Here is a 13,092-nt window from a genome sequence, read left to right as displayed (position 1 = left end):
CAATTCCATACAGTGTCACACTTGGTAAACCAGTGAATTCCCAGGACCAGTTCCCCAGGTCCTTGAAGATGCCAAACACTATGTTTGTGAGGGATTGAAATACCCACATATCTGCTGGGAACACACACACACACACACACAGACACTGTATCTGTCTACACCCCTGTGTTCACTCTTCTAGAAAATTATGATCAATTTTGTACACAGTATGGCTTGTGAGGTATCATTTGAAAGAACAGAGGGAACAGGAACCCTTACCCAGCGAAGTCACATTCTCATAGTTCTCCTGCATGACATCCCAGTAGAGGGCTCTCTGAGCGGGGTCCATCAGAGCCCACTCTTCCCTGGTGAAATGCACAGCCACCTCTTCGAAGGTCACCGGCCCCTGAAAGAGCAAGAGTCCAACACTCAGGACCTCTTTCCCCACTCACAGCCCCACCATTTGTGGCAGAGAGGAGCAAATCAAATGGAAGCTCTGGGTGGATCGCAGTCAACAGAGTCCCACCCCCACCCCGCTCAGCGTATCCAGCAAATACCAGGGTGACGGGCCGAAGAGAGCCCCTTGTCTCTCCCAGCAGATCCATCACACACCTACTAGCCACCGACTGATACAGGAGATGGAGCCCCTAGCAGGGTTCAGGAAAACTCCTGGTAGGAAGCCCAATAACCTCCTCATTGTGAGGAGCGAGATATGAAGGGAGAGGCAGCTCCAATAAGCCTGACTCATGGGTGCCCCTTTCATATCTCACAGCAGCCGCTGGTTAGTGAGCTCAGGCTCCAGCACTGGGAGTCTGGTCAGTTTGACTAGCTCCATGGAGGTGGGCTATTTTCTTTCTTCACAAATTAGGGCATTTCCGCCTCCGAACCTCCTGGGTCTGTTCCTAGAATCTAGGCCACTTATTAAATAACTCCCAGCAGGTTTGCCACACCCTGGCCTCCTCCTTTCCCCACGCTGTGAATTTCCTGCCCCGCTCCAACCTCCAAACCAGACTGTGCAAACCTTCCCATCTCCGGTGTATTTGCTCTCCCTCTCCTCCAGCAGGAACCCACCAGCAACCCCCCGATAATCTCTACCTGAGTTGGCTCCACTGCAGCCATTTCTCTTCTCTGTCCCACGCCAGGCTGGGATGAGCTGGAGCAAAACATGGACGCCATTCTGCAACCTGTCTGGGGGAGAAGGGCAGTTGTGAGCATTTCAGAACCGGTTTTAGTTAATTTCACATCAGAATTCCCCCAGGCCCCTTCCCTGCAGACAGACACCCTAGATCCTGCCATGCTGGGAAATGCTCAATCTGTTTATTACAATGTAGATCTGGCCCCTCCTGCCAGGCTAATCCCAGACACATTTTTAACCTCCCTTCTCCCTCCCCTCACCCCGTAACAAAGTCTCTGAACACAAGGCTAGAAAAGAGCAGAACCAAAGGAGTCACTGTGGGGGATTCCCTCGGACACTGACCCCACGGCAGCCACACCCCAGCAGGGGGAATATGGAGTCAGGAACTGGCTTTTCCTCTGTCTGATCCTTGTTTTGTCCACTGGAAGGTGGTTCTGCCCAGGGATGCAGCAATACATGTATCTGGGTGGACTAGAGAACTGGAAATCTCTCCCCCCTCATTTCTACTACTGCCCCTTTCAGTCTCTCCTTCCCGTCCTCTCTCCCTGCCCCTCTGGCTGGGACAGTCCCATTCCTGGGGGCTTTGCTCTCCCATGGCTGGATTTTCTCCTGGCAATTGCTACTGGGAGGAGAAATGAGGAGGGGCTGTTTGTGCAGAGTCACTTTCTTGCCAGTCCCCAGCACTTTCCCTAAGGTCTGTCAGTTACCTGGAGACTCTGGCTCAGAATTTAGTATTAATAGGGCCCAGGGCTGCCCTAGGGGGCTAGGACCAGCTGGAGAAAGTCATCCCCTGGGCCAGGCAGAGAAGCAGCTTTAATTCAGGTCACTTCCCAGCACAGAACCCCACTGGGGGAGCAGCCGCTACTAAGCCTGGTCTCCCAGATCACAATGGAGGCTGCAGCGTCTGACCCAGGAAGCTGAACCCCAGTATCCTGAGCAGAGAGGGACAGAGCGTTTGAGCAGCTTCCTCCTTTAGCTCTCTGGGAGAGCAGCTAACGAGAGCCCCTCCTCACAGGGAGAATTGCTGATCTCATTTGCCCCACTGTCCATCCGGAGTCACTCCTTGTCTTTCCATACAGTGACTCTGGATTAACAATGGTCTCAATGAAACCAGAGTTCAGAAAGAATGAGTCCAGAACGCTGTGGAAGAGACCATTGTGTGGCAGTGCTGACCCCCTTCCCACCTCCCTCACCCCACAGATCCAGGACAAGGACTGGACAATGGACTGGACAATCTAGGACAATGGAACTGGAAGTTCCTGCAGTTTTCAAGAGGGGAGAAGAGCAAAAATCTGTGATTTCACCTCACAGTGTCTGATAAGTGGCTAGAAAGTTATCACAGTGACTGGGCCTGGCCGGGGAATGTCGGGCAGTGCTTGGAGCCAGGATTCTGGCATAAGCTAATCAGGAGAAGAAGCGAGGTCAGGAGCAGCCCCAGAGCCCCAGCCAGCCCCACCCCAGATATTCCTGGGACCCAGCCCCCAGAGTCCCTGGCCAGGGACCTCAGATACCCCTCAGAGCCTCACCTGCCAGAGAACCCCCACCAGACCTTCATTGCCAGGTTGGGAATCCCAAAGGGTTCCCCCCACCAAGAGACCCCAACAGCCAGAGACCCCCCAAAAGGGACCCCCACTGGGAACTCAGTCCCTCACTGACTGCCTAGGACTCCCCCCCCACCAGCAGGATCTGCCCTGCCCTTTGCCTGGGACCCCCTCCGCCCCCCTGCGGGATCCCCTGATGCTTTACAGGGGCACCCCCTGGCCTAGCGCCGGGGATTCTCCGACACACACTCTGTGCACTGGGCACGGCAGCGATCCCAGGAGTCTGCGGGGGAAGCCCAGACAGAGCCCCTGGCACAGCACCAGGCTCCCTCTAACCCCCTGTCCCGCCTCCCCAAGAGACGCCCACCCCGGCTGTTCTGCAGCCACCAGGCCCCCAGCAATACCCACCTCCAGGACCCACAGCCTCAGGGCTGGGCACATCACAACCACCCCCTGAAACCCCAAATCTCCAGAACCCACCAACCTCACTCGGGTACCCCCTGCCCAGCCCCCCCGAGGCCTCCCCACCACAATCCCCTTCAGCTGCTATCTCCCCACAGCCCCACCCCCACCCAGCAACACTGTTACCTCACAGTGCCTGAGAAGTGGATAGAAAGTGACCACCGCCCCCTGCTGGCCAGTCACACAGGCAGAGGGAGCCCCGGGGGATGTCTCTTGAACTGGAGTATGGAAGGCCTGGAGGGACAAAATAGGTAAGAAATGTCCATGGCCTGTCACTAGGAAATAATGGCCAGCCTGGATCCACCCCAGAGGTGGCTGCATCTTAGCACTGCAGGAAGAAACCCCTCACAGAGGCCATTTGCCATGGGGTTTGGGATACTTCTGGACCCAGACTGCACTCAGAGTGACCTCCTCATCCCGTGGCAGCTGGAGAAAAGAAAAGGGTCCAGCCAACTCTCCCGTTACCTGCTGGGAACCACTGATCCCCAAACAGGGGGAGGCCTCTGGCTTTGATGGGTATTAAATATCTGGCTGGTCTCTTTCTTCGGCAAACATTTTAACAGAGGTAAAGGAGGGAACAAATGATTCTCAAAGAAGACGGGAAAGATGATCTCTGGGCAATTTAACCCCCTGCGACCTCCAGGATGGAGAAGAACTCAGGGCAACAGGTTCCCTCGAAGGAAGAAGTTGCTGGGATTTAGAAACACGGGGAATAGCCCCAAACCTGAGAGGATTTTTAACTGACATTTGATAATGAGATAGAAAGAGGCAAAACCTGAGCTTTGAGAGCAACGTTCAGAAATGAAAGAGAAAGGGTGGAAATCTGAGAGATTTTGGATCCATTTTGCAAATTATAGAGACACAAGTGGAAAATCAGAGGGATTTTATATCAGTTGTTGATAGGAGGCAAAATCTGAGTGTTTCACATCAATATTTGATAAATGAATAAAGAGGAAATGGGCAACATTTGCAAATATTTTATATCCAGGTTCAAGAATCTGAGAAAAGGTGTAAATCTGAGATTTTCTTGGTATTTTATAATTAGAGAGACAGGGGGAAATCTCAGCGCATATTCAGTTAGAAATAGACAACTAGAGAGCAGTGGGGCAAACGTTTAGGTTATTTTATATGACCTAGTTTATATGAATCTTTGAGATTTGCACAGAAAATGTGTCACAAACTGCGTATTTGATAACATGAGAGAAAAACACCAAGATCTGAGGGGATTTTATATTGTTGTTAACGATCTAGTGGAAAAGGGGGACTGTTGGACTGGATTTTATACGACTGTCCAATACATAAACACAAAGTGATGGTTCCCCCCACCCCCACCATTCCCATGGGCAGCAGGGAGCCCTTTGAGGAGCTGATTAAAAGGGAGGGGGAGGGGGAGCTGGAAGGTCCCTGGATGAGGGAAAGGGGCAGCAGTGGGGGACGGGCGGGTGACTGGCAACTGATGGTTGGGGGCAACTGTGTTGGTAGTTAGGGGGCAGCAACTGGGATTGGGAAACGGGGGTCTGGGCAGTCCCCATGGGGGACACGTGCGCCTCCCTTCCCTGCCCTGGCAGAGACCCGGCATCTCATAGACTATCAGGGCTGGAAGGGACCTCAGGAGGTTTCTAGTCCAACCCCCTGCTCAAAGCAGGACCAATCCCCAACTAAATCCCCAAATGGCCCCCGCAAGGAGTCAGCTCCCAGCCCTGGGTTTAGCAGGCCAGTGCTCCAACCACTGAGCCATCCCACCCCCACTCCAGGGGCAGCCATGTGCTGGGGAATGACTCAGGGCAACAATTTCCCACCTAAACAAGGACAAATCGCTGCAGATCAAATGGGTGGGAAAATGCCCCTCACTAGAGAAGATTTTAAACTGACGTTTGAGACTCATGGGGAGAACGGGGGAAATCGGGGAGACGGGAGAGCTGATCATTGGAGGGGAAAGGGGGAAAATCGCCCCAGATTTTATAGCCCCGTGTGAGACACTGAGCGAGAAAAGGGGCAGAACTAGAGAGAATTTGTATCAGGGGCGAGAGGCAAGTGGCACATACAGGGCCAGGATCCAATTACCTCACCTCCCCCCCTTTGCCCGCCCGCCACTCCCCCCCCGGGAATTTCCTGGCTGCACAGAGACAGTTCAACCCCCGCGTCCCACTGACCCCCACAACTCCAGCTTCTCCTCCCTGCCTGACACCCCCCATCTCCCCCCACACCACAGGGGATCCCCCCACCAGACCCCAGTCTCTGCCCCCCAAATCCCACTGGGGCTGAGGCAGCTCTGAGGCTTCTCCCGGGTGCCCCGGGGCAGAGTCACTTTCCTGCCCAGCCCCAGTGCCCCCCCCCCCGGGGTCTCTCACTCCCCGGGGGCTCCGTGGGAGGCTGGACACCAGGGATGCAGGACGGCAGGAATGGGGGTGACAGGCCTCCTGTTCCTCAGTCTCACGGCGGGACCGAGGGGGCTCGTCGCTCTCCGGCTCGGGAGCGCTGGGAAGACCCGACCGTGGAGGGGCCGTCGCTGGGGGGGGACGGCCCCGCGCAGGCGCTGAGCACGTCCTTATATCACTTCTGTGGCGGGAAAAGCGCTGAGGAGATGGAACGCTGAGGGCTGGTTTTGGCGGGAAAAACCGGTTTGGACTGGTTTGAGCCTGTCCCCTGATGGTAAACAAGTCCCCTCTCAGAGCTGGAGTCCAGGGGTCAATAGTTCATATGCTCCAGATTGGATCTTATTTTAAAGCCAGTGATTTACTTCATAAACATCTTATTAACCAACTAATGGAACCTATTGAACAGTTCATACTTCTCACACCTAACAATGAGATAAAAAAAAGATCACAGACAAGCCTTGTCAGTAACGGCTAATGTCCCAACTGGGAAGCACGTGAGCTTGTTGCAGAGCTGCTGCTCAGGGACGGGAACCTCCTGCCACCCCAGCCTCCAAAATCACTCAGGCTGCACTTTCTGCACAACTAGGTGCTGGCTGAGGGGGGCGTGGGATTTGGTGGCCTCTGCTGCAGGTGATGGAATCTCGGGTATTTAAAGCCATGGCCTAGAGGAGGGAAGTGCCTAACTCCAGAGTCTGCAGTTGCCTAGGGCCAGGGCTGAGGATTTAGAGTCCCTAGTGCAGCCATTGCAAGGTTCAAGCAGGCTCAGCCCTGGCATTGCCACCCCTCCTGCGGCTAGTAGCTGCAGCTGGCTAAGGCTGGCCTCTGGGAACTGGCCCCATGGCTGTAGCCAGAGAAGCTGCAGGTGGCTCTGTGACTACTGGGGCCATTAAGCTAGAGCAGCTAAAGACACTGGAGTTCACCTCAAGGAACAGAGGTCACCAGTAGGACAGGAATGTCAGGGGGAGCAGGGAAAGAGGGAGCAGGTCAGGCTGGCAGAGGGAGCTTCCAGTTGGGTGGGAGCATTTCCAAAGTAGAAAGGAAACAAGTATGGGGAGAGGTGGTGGTGACCAGGTAGCAGACTAGCATGTAGATGGGAGCAGAGGGAGAGAGGCTGGTGGCTTCAGATTCCCAAGGGCTAAGTCCTGACTTTGGGGAGATGGTGTTTGCAGGTGGCTGGCTCACATGGCAGGCTGAGGGAGGGATCTGTCAGAACTGATCAGGTGTCTGCTGGCTTTAGAACTGAGCTGAGACTAGGACCACATGCCGTGACTGGTGACACGGGGGGTACTGGAGACATGGCTAGACAAGGTCTGAATGAGGAAGGAGATAAATCTGTGGGGAGTTTCCTTGATCACTATGAAAGTTCTGCTCACTGTGGACACTAGTAAACCCACATGGGTGTACAGCTCAATAAGAAAACCGGGGGCTGAGGGAGCTGTGTATGGCAATGCATATAGTCATGTAGGGGTGTGTGATCAAAATGAAAAATGTCTCTGAGGTTCAGTACCGGGTAGGCTATGGCACCAATGGCACTGCCCCACCAGGCTCACACTCGGAGCCCACAGTGACTACATAGGGGCCTACAAATATGTTTGGTGCTGGGACCCACAGAAGGTTAATCCGGCCCTGACTGCCTGAGCACTATTTCAGCCCCACAGTTTTGGGTGGACCTCCCACAGTGGGAGCTGCAGAGCCCTCCCCCGCAACACACACACACACACACACGCACGCACGCATGCACACACACACACACACACCCTCCCTCCTGGTGTTGGGAGGGGAACAGGAGAAAGAACAAAATAAGCAAGAGACGAAGCGAAAGGAGGGATGGATGGATGGGGGAAAATGTGAAACAAAAAGGAGAAACCCTAATGTCCCCGGTGATTCTAAGGGACAAAATCCCAGGTGCGAAATAAAATTCTGCCTCTTTAAGCTCGTGTTTTCCATGCCTAGAATTCAACTGTCACCAGATGGATCAGACTGAACAGGTTTCAAACCTCCAGGAGGCTCTTACCTTCTAAACAGGGACGGCTGTTTTCTAGTAAAATCAGGAAAAGGGAAGGAGAAAACTTGAAAGAGGTTCCTCCTGGCGCTCACGTCCGTGAACCCGAATACTCTCTCAGTCCTCAAAGAGAGACCTGGAGAAGGAGACTTGCTGGAGCAAAGCCACAGGGGTCTCTGAGGTTTCCCTGGCCCCTCGCCCCTGTCCTGCCTGGCTGATGTCAGCATCTCTCTGTGAGGTCACCACCTCCCCACCACCTTGGACCAATAGGCTGAGGTCCTGCCAAAGGCCTTTGTGATGTCACTGCCGCACCCCTCCCTTGCTGGCTAATGTCCTGCCCCTGGCCAGGCACTTTGCAGGTTTGAGCTACTCCCTGTGGATCACCCCACTCAAGGAGCGTTCGTTCTAGGCAGCAAGCCGGCTACACAGGGAAACATCAGACGCTGCTCCCACTGCTACACTCAGTTTTTCAGAAATTAGTTGACTTTATGGCCAGAAGAGACCATTAGAGCAGGCCTGCACAACTCGTAAAGCGGCAAGGGCCACATTCCTCCAAAGAAAACAGCCGAGGGCCAAAACCTCCCGGCCCCGCAGCAACACCCCACCCCAGGGCCGTCCAGCCCTGCAGAAACAAACCCTCCTTCCCCAGCGCTGTCCCACCAAAACAGCTGTGGGCCAAAAAGGAAGGTTGGGGATGGGGAGGTGATACTTTATTTTAAATCAACCGGGGGCTCCCAGCTGAAGAGGTGGCTGGGAGCCCTCAGGGTCAAATTAAAGGGCCCGGGGCTCCGGCGGCTGGGGGAACCCGGCAGGGCCGGCTCTAGGTTTTTTGCTGCCCCAAGCAAAATAAAATTTGGCTGCCCCCAGTCCCAGCCCTGGGCTCCCCCCTGTACCCCCCTGCTGCCCCAATCCTGGGCTCTCCCCCCACTGACCCACACCCCCTGCTGCCCCAGCGCTGGGCTTCCCCCTTTCCTCCCCACCAGTGCCCTCCCCGCACCCTGCTGATGCCCCAGCACTGGGCTCCCCCACACCAGTGCCTCCCCCCCCCTACACCTCCTGCCTCCCCAGCCCTGGGTCACTGGTAACGCTCCCAGGGCAGGTCATTCAGCAGTAATTTTGGATGTGCACAGAACACAGACAGGATTGGTTCCCATATGGTTACAGAGCTGCAGTAAAGTGGAACAATTTTCAGCTTGTGTGATTGGAGGAGATCTGGATGCATATTATAAAACTGTCCTCCATAAATGAGGAAAAGTTGAGGTGCCTTTATTATTCTTTTGTTCCACTCTTTCTTTCTCTGGGGAATTTGCCTATGCAATATCACTGTCTTCCTGAAACAAACAAAAAGGCAATGGCTGTTGAAAATAGCAATTCCAGTGCTAATAAGCATTTCTTGCTCAATTTTATCCTGCTTTTTCTACAGCAAGTTACAGCGGATCAGTATATTTAATTTGGGAGAAATGACGTAACAGCTGCCCAAACTGAGCTTGAGCACTCCTGAATTTTGAGGTGTTCAAATCTGGAAGGCAGGTGCTGGGGGCGGGGGCTGTGGGCTCCACGGGGGAGCATGGCAGCAATGTGTCTGGAGCTGCATGGAACCAGACACGCTGGTCTGAGTGGCACGGTAAGGGGCTGGGGTTGGAGAAGGGTAGGGAGTTCCTGGGGGCAGTCAAGGGACAGGCAGCAGTTGGATAGGCATGGGAGTCCCAGGGGACAGGTAGGGGGTGGGTTCCTGGGGGAGAGTTGGAGGGGGCCGTTGGGGACGCGGAGAAGGGAGACTTAGTGGGGGGCTGTGGTCCCAACTGGCAGTTCGAGCAGGGGTCTTGGGAGGGAGCAATCGGGGGACAAGGAGCAGCAGCATTTAGATAGGGGGTGGGGTCCTGGGGGGCAGTTGGGGCAGAGGTCCGGAGAGGGGGCAAACAGCGGCTGCATGCCGGGATTCAAACAGCTCTGGGCTGCCCGCAGCCGTGGGGAGCCCTGAGCCCTTTAAATCCCAGCCGCGGCTGGGAATCTCTGCGGGCAGCCCAGAGCCCTCTGACTCCTGGCCGCAGCTGAGATTCAAAGGGCTCTGGGATCCCCGCGGCTGCGGGCAACCTAGAGCCTTTTGATTCCCAGCCGCGGTTGGGATTTAATGGGCTCTGGGCTCCCCGCCGCTGCGGGCAACCCAGAGCCTTTTAATTCCTGGCTGTGGCTGAGATTTAAAGGGCTCTGGGCTCCCCGCGGCTGCGGGCAACCCAGAGCCTTTTGATTCCCGGCCACGGCTGGGATTTAAAGGGCTCTACGCTCTCCGCTGCTGCGGGCAACCCAGAGCCTTTTGATTCCTGGCCACGGCTGGAATTTAAAGGGCTCTACGCTCTCCGCCGCTGTGGGCAGCCCAGAGCCCTCTGACTCCCGGCCGCGGCTGAGATTCAAAGGGCTCTGGGCTGCCCCCAGAGCGCCATGTGCGAGGGATTTAGAATGAGTGAGGCATGCAGCCCGCGGCCCGTATGTTGTGCAGGCCTTGCTTAGAGAGTTGTAGTAATAACAGCAGCAAAGAGTCCTGTGGCGCCTTATAGACTAACAGACGTATTGGAGCAGGAGCTTTCGTGGGTGAATCCCCACTTCGTCAGATGCACCAATAGTCCCATATGGGCTAGTGGTCAGGATTCCTGGTTTTCACCCAGGGGGCCTGGGTTCAACTTCTGCTGTGGGAACCGTGCAGAGCTTTCACCCAGAGTGGAGACAGGAAATGAAAGGAACAGGAAGGGATCCTGCCAGCAGGGGATTTGGACAGTGTGGGGAGGTGATCCCAGAAGTGGGGATGGGGGGCAGTGGTCTGGGGGGAGACCAGGGAAGGATCCCAGCAGTGTGGGAAGTTGAGAGCACAGGCCTGGACTGGGGAGAGTGAATGTGTCCCTCTAAACCCACCAACTGCAGACTAGGCAGGACTGGAAGAATTATGTATTTGTTGGTAAATGTCAATTTCTGTGTAAACACACAACCCAATGGCAAAATATTTCCATCGATAATCATCAAAACTGACCAATGGGCAGAGTAAGAAACATGCTGCTTGAGAACTTACCCTGTTGTAGGAGCAGCAGTGATCTGTGTGCTCCATATCACCTGTATGCCCAAAAGGTCTGTTACACTCCCCCCTCCCCCGCCCCGTCTCCTCTCCCTCTCTGAATGCCTGTGAAGTGGCTTTCCCCCTCCCCCCCCTGCAATGCTTGTGGGATGAAGGGGCTGGTTGAACAGCAGGAAGAGCAGAAGAGCTCCTAGATAGACAAGGTGTCTGGGACTCTCATTAGGCAGCACTCGCACACCGAGCAGGGACCCTGCATGGACACTGGCTGAGGTGGAGTGTGACCCACCAGATGCAGCCAAGTCATCTCCAGTCGCAGGCCATGAGGAGCAGGTCCTTAAAAGGGGAAGGGGCCCTGTGCTCAGGAGTCACTCACAAGCTTGTACCTCCAGTGAATGTCCTTCGCCCAGACCGCCTGGCCAGTGGTTCGCTGCGTTACATTCCATCGCGCCTCGGGAAGACTTACCTTCATCGCACCGTCCATCGCGGCGCTGGGGGACACTTACCCTAAAGGATCCTGACATCTCCAGTGCCAGGCCTGTCCTGGGAGCGTGAGTATGCAAGTGTGAGTGTGACCCCCCCATCCCTTCTTTTGAGCTTAGCTATCAATATAATAAATGTGCTGCTTTCTGCCAAACTCTGGGGGGTCATTAGTCCTCCCTACACTTACTAGCTGGCCTAATTTTCGGTGACAGAAGCAACATTGCTGGGTCTGTCATTGTACCAAAGGGGGAGATGGTTGTCTATAAAGGAGGGTGAAGACTAAATGCATCCCATGAGGATAGGATTTGAACCCATGCATGCAGAGCACAATGGATTAGCAGTCCATCACCTTAACGACTCGGCCACCTCATCCGAGCTGTCAAGAAGTGGACAGGAAGAGAAATTTAAGGCCGGCAGAGATAGGAACACTAGGGAGGTTCCCAATACTAAGCATAAGCAGGGGCTGAATGAGCTCCCCCCTCACATCTAGTGAGGAGCTGGGGGAAGACTTCAGGAACAGGCCGTGTTTGCACAGACACCCCTACTCTGCCTAGCTATGCAGCATGATGGGGCCGCTTCCCCAAAATGACCAGTTTGGGATGGTAGTGGGTTACAAATCACTTTAGCATTGAGTGGAATGAAATGTTATTCTCTTTCCTGTACGAGTGAAGGGCAGCAGAACGTACCTAGGCCGTCCTGACGGAGGGGTGGGTGAGGAATCGCTTTCAATGGACTGCAGAGAAGTGATTGAGGACGTCACCCTAACCCAGTGGTCCCCAAACATTTCACACTGCGCCCTCGTATCCATGGCTGTGGCCCCTCAGAAGCCGCGTTTGAGAACCGGGGCTGGGAGTGGGGCTGTTGCTTGCTGGGGAGAGGGGTGCGGACAGGGGTAAGGGGGTCGAGGCCGGGCTGGGAGCCAGGGGCCCAGGCTGAGGGTGGGGTTGGGGAAGAGCTGGGACAGAGTGGGGCTGAGTGGGGCTCCCTCCCTGCCCTCCATGGGGTCTGGCTCAGGCCCTGAGGTGCCCCCATCAATCTTCCTCTGTGTCCCCCTAGGAGTCCTGCCCCACATTTTGGGGACCACTGACCCCTACTCGCTAAGCAGGGGCTGGGGATGCCAAAGCCCAGGGAAAGGGAGAACAAGTGCGGGGGCCCCAGCACCGGAACCACCACCCCCACTTCTGTGTGTGGCTCCACCCCCTTCCACACCTTCCACCCACGGCCCCACCCACTGTCACCTCTGTTCCACCCCTTCCCCCACTGGCCCCACCCTGTCACTCCTTTACCCAGCCCCGCTGTGGCCCCCAGACCAGAGAAGCTCTGTGCCTTGCTGCAGCCCCCGGGCCGTAGCAGGGAGTGGGAGCTCCTCCAGCCCTGGGGCCCCCATGGGGGAGACTTTCCCAGGGGGGCCCAATTTGGCCAGGGCCCCACTGTCCCCTTGGCGACGCAAGGTTTGGGGAGGCTGAGCCCCTGAGCCTCCATTACGAGCCGCCCAGGCTACCTCTGCTCGTGGGTGGCCAGTCTCCTGTGTCTCTGCTGCTCGTGCTGGGAGCCTGGCCGGCCTTAGGGGTGGGGCCCCCGGCAGCCGCCCAGGGCTCCAGGGGGTCAAAGGGCACCGTGTGGCCGTGCAAAGGTGCTCACTGCTCTCCCCTGCCCCAGTGCTCCTCCGTGGCCCCACAGAGGGTGGGGGGAGCGAGGAGCAGCACTATGTGCTCCCTGCGTCCTGGTCACTTTCCCCACCTGGGCTGGGCTGTGAGGGGAGCATCAGAAGCTGCTGCTCTCTGCCCTCCCCTGACGCAGCCCAGCTGAGGAAAGTGACCTGGATGCAGGAGCTCGGATGATGTCACTTCTCGCCCCTGCCCCTGCTAGGCTGCTGTGTGGTGTCTCCATGGCTGCACTTTCAGTGATGCAGGTTTCTCGATCCCATTGTTCCAGGGGCATCCTACTAGATAAAATTGAGCAAGAAATGCTTCCCAGTGGTTTTTAAGACTGGAATTGCTATTTTCAACAGTGATTGCCATTTTTTTTCTAGTTTTGTTTGTTTAAAAGGA

The 13,092-nt window shown here is 55.6% G+C and overlaps 1 protein-coding gene across 1 annotated transcript in view; it reads left to right on the top strand.

Annotated features, from left to right (window-relative positions):
• Nucleotides 1-13,092, top strand: part of LOC120381455 (zinc finger protein 271-like) — a gene marked incomplete at both ends in the record, with an annotated part of 75,324 nt that overhangs the window by 25,213 nt on the left and 37,019 nt on the right. The window lies entirely within an intron of this gene.

The sequence above is a fragment of the Mauremys reevesii genome, linkage group 14 (genome assembly GCF_016161935.1).
Source record: "Mauremys reevesii isolate NIE-2019 linkage group 14, ASM1616193v1, whole genome shotgun sequence".
Classification (NCBI taxonomy): domain Eukaryota; kingdom Metazoa; phylum Chordata; order Testudines; family Geoemydidae; genus Mauremys; species Mauremys reevesii.
Note: the sequence above shows the minus strand (reverse complement) of the source record. Positions and strands in the feature narration are given on the sequence as shown.